This window comes from Hydractinia symbiolongicarpus, chromosome 3 (genome assembly GCF_029227915.1).
Source record: "Hydractinia symbiolongicarpus strain clone_291-10 chromosome 3, HSymV2.1, whole genome shotgun sequence".
NCBI lineage: Eukaryota > Metazoa > Cnidaria > Hydrozoa > Anthoathecata > Hydractiniidae > Hydractinia > Hydractinia symbiolongicarpus.
Genome location: NC_079877.1, coordinates 4,112,418 through 4,118,010, shown reverse-complemented (window position 1 = coordinate 4,118,010; position 5,593 = coordinate 4,112,418). Strand labels below are relative to the sequence as shown.

Sequence of the window (5,593 nt, the reverse complement as noted above, 5' to 3'; positions counted from 1 at the left end):
AAAGGATGCTGTTACAACGCGATCAAGGAAAAGGGACCGTGGTGTTATTACAGGCAAGGTAAGTTGTTCCGCTCTTACTGATTAGGTATTTTGAAAGCATTGTGTACTCTTCCATCCGTAATTTTAGAAAAATGCCGGAAAATAGCAGCAACAAGACGTCATGATTGTGGTTATCCAGGCATAACGAAGCGGGCATGCGAGAAGAAAGGCTGTTGTTATAGTGAATTGCTAAACCAAAGTGGACCGTGGTGCTACCACCGCCTAGGTAAGCATAGAAGTACGCTCTCCACATTCGTCGCAAAATAACATAATGCGCGATCCTTAAAGTTTTTACTGCTGGTTTGTGTTGAATTTTCGTTAGAAAAATGTCTGCGCAAAGCAACAGAACGTGACGACTGCGGCTATCCTGGTATAACAGAATTCGAATGCATGAAAAGAGGTTGCTGCTATAATTCATTGCCCGGTCGTGGGCCATGGTGTTATTACCGATGAGGTAAAAGTCGCGAACACTTTTGTAAGCAAGTCATTTCGGGCCACGAGCTTAATATGTACTTCCTTTCGTTTAGATACGAGGACCTTCGGAAGATTATATGCGAACTTTAGTGTACTCATTGTTGTAAAAATATGTTGTCAAATAAATACCTCTAATATATGAACTTTTCCTTCCCAATAAGATCCAGTAGGAGATGAATGATTTGACTGCCAATTTTCTTTTTGTCATGTCGCTGCAGCCAAACACATTTGAATTATTGCATAGGGTGCCTTGAGTGTCCGTATTTGATGAAAGGAGTAGTAAGCGTTATTTAGTAAAGCCTGAAATCTTCTGGCGCCGCCATACCCAGAATCGCAATGCAACCGTGCAAGCGTGGCGTGAGCATTTCTATCCAAGGCGTTATTAACCGGATAATGCCGTTTTTTGCTACTTTGTCAACTTGGCAATTCTGTCTCATTCGGAGCCACAATTTTGATAGTCAAAAATGTCAGGGCGGATACGGAAAGCATAAATCTAAATACAAAAAGGCTACTTTTGCGGGCGTTATTAATACAACATAAAATAACTTGTCTATCTGTACCGAGAAAGTTTATGCGAGGTCAAAAGCATAGACCGAACATGCGAGGTCGCTACGCTGACCGAGAGTAATATTTCTCGTAAGATGACAAGGTTGTAAAAAAAATAGAGAACTTTCCATTTGAGTTTTATTGTTTCAATTTTTCAAATACATGTTTATCACATAAATTCGACGTTGTTTTGCTTGTTTTTCATTGTGCTGTTAATGTTTTTAAAAGCATTTTCTTTTATCTGCGACACCGAACGTGGAACATGTTTTTCTGATTCTGACGGAGTGAATCGTGATTTAGGATTTACTGCAACTTCATTTTTCAGTGTGGATGTGTTTGGCTATTTTTTCCAATGTTATTTGTATGCATTTATAGTTATTAATATGTATGTTACAAGGTCAAAAGTTGCACCGGGCTGTATGAAGCTCGTCGTTGAGGCTTTTACCCAATCAGTGCTGTGGATTTCCCGTATATACTGATTTAAAATAGCTATCAGTAAATAATACTGTATAAGGCCCGCTAGTGCCGTTTATAACCAAGCCGTTATCGAGGGTATATAAATGACAGCGCAGGGGCATTAATGAAAAGTCATGGGATAAAAATACTTAACGTCCAATTGAAGCAGTGACGTTAAACGCACGTATTTCATTTCGACTACTCATCTCCAGCATTGTTCTTAATAAGAAATGTTAATAGCATGTTAAACAGGGAAACGTATCCCTAGTTGTCAAAACAGGGTTACGTTGACGTAAATTTTGAAGCATATTAGAAAATTCTTTTTTTTTATCTCTTCATCCCTGACAAAAAAGGCGCACGATGCAGCGCGTATTGGTACTTAAATCCGCAAAATCGACCGTGTCTTGTGTGAATGGACACCTTCTAGATGTGATGTAGTACGCAACAAAAATAGTTTCGACATGTGAGTTATCTAAAACAACAAGACATTGTCAGAACGTCGTATAATGAACAATCCAATGATCTAGGATTGGCAACGCATCCTTCTGATGGAATTTAGCTCTTTTGTTTCATATTCATTGAAATTGAAGGGAATATCACCTTCACCGCGAAAGAACGATCTCTTGAAAGTATAACACGCATGTATGATTGGGAATTGTTGGTTTGGTCACCGAAGACAAGAATAACTCGTGTGTGATTCGTGTGCACCCTAGTCCTACACCACTCCGATAAAAACCTTCCGTTTATTCAACAATCAACAATGATCTTCATAGACCGTGTCAACATATTTCAAAGCGAAACCCACAAGAGTTTAAACGGTGAATGCTACATGCACAATATCTTCCCCGGAGGCGAATTTACGTTGTAATTTGTAAACGGCCATCTTGATTATAAGCACTCATTAATTACAGTAATTAGAGAGAAAAGAGCGTATAAAGAAGGCTTTGACATGAATTGGACTAATACGATTCGCGCACCGACGAAATAAGAGCCGGAATCATGAGGAAATATCAGATTTACGTGATTTGTTTTGTTGTTTTGGCTTTTGCCGCTGCCACAGGTATTTTAATGCTTCTTCATTGCAATTGCCGTCAATGTTTCGTCGCAATAATAAAAAAATTGCATTTGTTCTTAATTTTTCAGCTACAAGAGTTTGCAGCAACAGAAATATCTTGTGCTCTGTGGTTAGATCAACTAGTTGTTCAAAGAAAATCGTTTCCAGTCATTGCCCAAGGCTTTGCAACACATGTGGAGGTAATACGGCTTCTTACACTTGAGGGGGTTGTCATTGCATTTTAGTTGTGAATCTACCTAATTTGTTTCGTAATAGCAAAATGTCGAAACATAAAGGCGTCAATGCGCGTTGATTGTGGCTACCATGGAATTAGTCCGTTGGATTGCTTGAGAAAGGGATGTTGTTATGGCGAATTAAAGGTGGCTGGCCCGTGGTGTTATCATCAAAAAGGTAAATTTTCGACTATGTTTTCGGCATTAACACTGACAATTTGGGCCACTAATTATTTCTCAAAATACTCTAGCAAACTGTCCCATGATTGAAGCAAACAAACGTGAAGATTGTGGTTACCCTGGGATAAGCAAATCAGATTGCGTCAAAAAAGGATGCTGTTACAACGCAATCAAGGAAAAGGGACCGTGGTGTTATTACAGGCAAGGTAAGTTGTTCCGCTCTTACTGATTAGGTATTTTGAAAGCATTGTGTACTCTTCCATCCGTAATTTTAGAAAAATGCCGGAAAATAGCAGCAACAAGACGTCATGATTGTGGTTATCCAGGCATAACGAAGCGGGCATGCGAGAAGAAAGGCTGTTGTTATAGTGAATTGCTAAACCAAAGTGGACCGTGGTGCTACCACCGCCTAGGTAAGCATAGAAGTACGCTCTCCACATTCGTCGCAAAATAACATAATGCGCGATCCTTAAAGTTTTTACTGCTGGTTTGTGTTGAATTTTCGTTAGAAAAATGTCTGCGCAAAGCAACAGAACGTGACGACTGCGGCTATCCTGGTATAACAGAATTCGAATGCATGAAAAGAGGTTGCTGCTATAATTCATTGCCCGGTCGTGGGCCATGGTGTTATTACCGATGAGGTAAAAGTCGCGAACACTTTTGTAAGCAAGTCATTTCGGGCCACGAGCTTAATATGTACTTCCTTTCGTTTAGATACGAGGACCTTCGGAAGATTATATGCGAACTTTAGTGTACTCATTGTTGTAAAAATATGTTGTCAAATAAATACCTCTAATATATGAACTTTTCCTTCCCAATAAGATCCAGTAGGAGATGAATGATTTGACTGCCAATTTTCTTTTTGTCATGTCGCTGCAGCCAAACACATTTGAATTATTGCATAGGGTGCCTTGAGTGTCCGTATTTGATGAAAGGAGTAGTAAGCGTTATTTAGTAAAGCCTGAAATCTTCGCCGCCATACCCAGAATCGCAATGCAACCGTGCAAGCGTGGCGTGAGCATTTCTATCCAAGGCGTTATTAACCGGATAATGCCGTTTTTTGCTACTTCGTCAACTTGGCAATTCTGTCTCATTCGGAGCCACAATTTTGATAGTCAAAAATGTCAGGGCGGATACGGAAAGCATAAATCTAAATACAAAAAGGCTACTTTTGCGGGCGTTATTAATACAACATAAAATAACTTGTCTATCTGTACCGAGAAAGTTTATGCGAGGTCAAAAGCATAGACCGAACATGCGAGGTCGCTACGCTGACCGAGAGTAATATTTCTCGTAAGATGACAAGGTTGTAAAAAAAATAGAGAACTTTCCATTTGAGTTTTATTGTTTCAATTTTTCAAATACATGTTTATCACATAAATTCGACGTTGTTTTGCTTGTTTTTCATTGTGCTGTTAATGTTTTTAAAAGCATTTTCTTTTATCTGCGACACCGAACGTGGAACATGTTTTTCTGATTCTGACGGAGTGAATCGTGATTTAGGATTTACTGCAACTTCATTTTTCAGTGTGGATGTGTTTGGCTATTTTTTCCAATGTTATTTGTATGCATTTATAGTTATTAATATGTATGTTACAAGGTCAAAAGTTGCACCGGGCTGTATGAAGCTCGTCGTTGAGGCTTTTACCCAATCAGTGCTGTGGATTTCCCGTATATACTGATTTAAAATAGCTATCAGTAAATAATACTGTATAAGGCCCGCTAGTGCCGTTTATAACCAAGCCGTTATCGAGGGTATATAAATGACAGCGCAGGGGCATTAATGAAAAGTCATGGGATAAAAATACTTAACGTCCAATTGAAGCAGTGACGTTAAACGCACGTATTTCATTTCGACTACTCATCTCCAGCATTGTTCTTAATAAGAAATGTTAATAGCATGTTAAACAGGGAAACGTATCCCTAGTTGTCAAAACAGGGTTACGTTGACGTAAATTTTGAAGCATATTAGAAAATTCTTTTTTTTTATCTCTTCATCTCTGACAAAAAAGGCGCACGATGCAGCGCGTATTGGTACTTAAATCCGCAAAATCGACCGTGTCTTGTGTGAATGGACACCTTCTAGATGTGATGTAGTACGCAACAAAAATAGTTTCGACATGTGAGTTATCTAAAACAACAAGACATTGTCAGAACGTCGTATAATGAACAATCCAATGATCTAGGATTGGCAACGCATCCTTCTGATGGAATTTAGCTCTTTTGTTTCATATTCATTGAAATTGAAGGGAATATCACCTTCACCGCGAAAGAACGATCTCTTGAAAGTATAACACGCATGTATGATTGGGAATTGTTGGTTTGGTCACCGAAGACAAGAATAACTCGTGTGTGATTCGTGTGCACCCTAGTCCTACACCACTCCGATAAAAACCTTCCGTTTATTCAACAATCAACAATGATCTTCATAGACCGTGTCAACATATTTCAAAGCGAAACCCACAAGAGTTTAAACGGTGAATGCTACATGCACAATATCTTCCCCGGAGGCGAATTTACGTTGTAATTTGTAAACGGCCATCTTGATTATAAGCACTCATTAATTACAGTAATTAGAGAGAAAAGAGCGTATAAAGAAGGCTTTGACATG

At 39.0% G+C, this 5,593-nt stretch overlaps 1 long non-coding RNA gene across 1 annotated transcript; it reads left to right on the top strand.

Moving 5' to 3' along the window:
- Positions 1–2,849: 2,849 nt before the first annotated feature.
- LOC130635377 (uncharacterized) lies at positions 2,850–3,188 on the top strand. Its single transcript, XR_008982153.1, has 2 exons — positions 2,850–2,980; positions 3,054–3,188. It is a non-coding gene; the product is annotated as an uncharacterized LOC130635377 (long non-coding RNA).
- Positions 3,189–5,593: the final 2,405 nt, after the last annotated feature.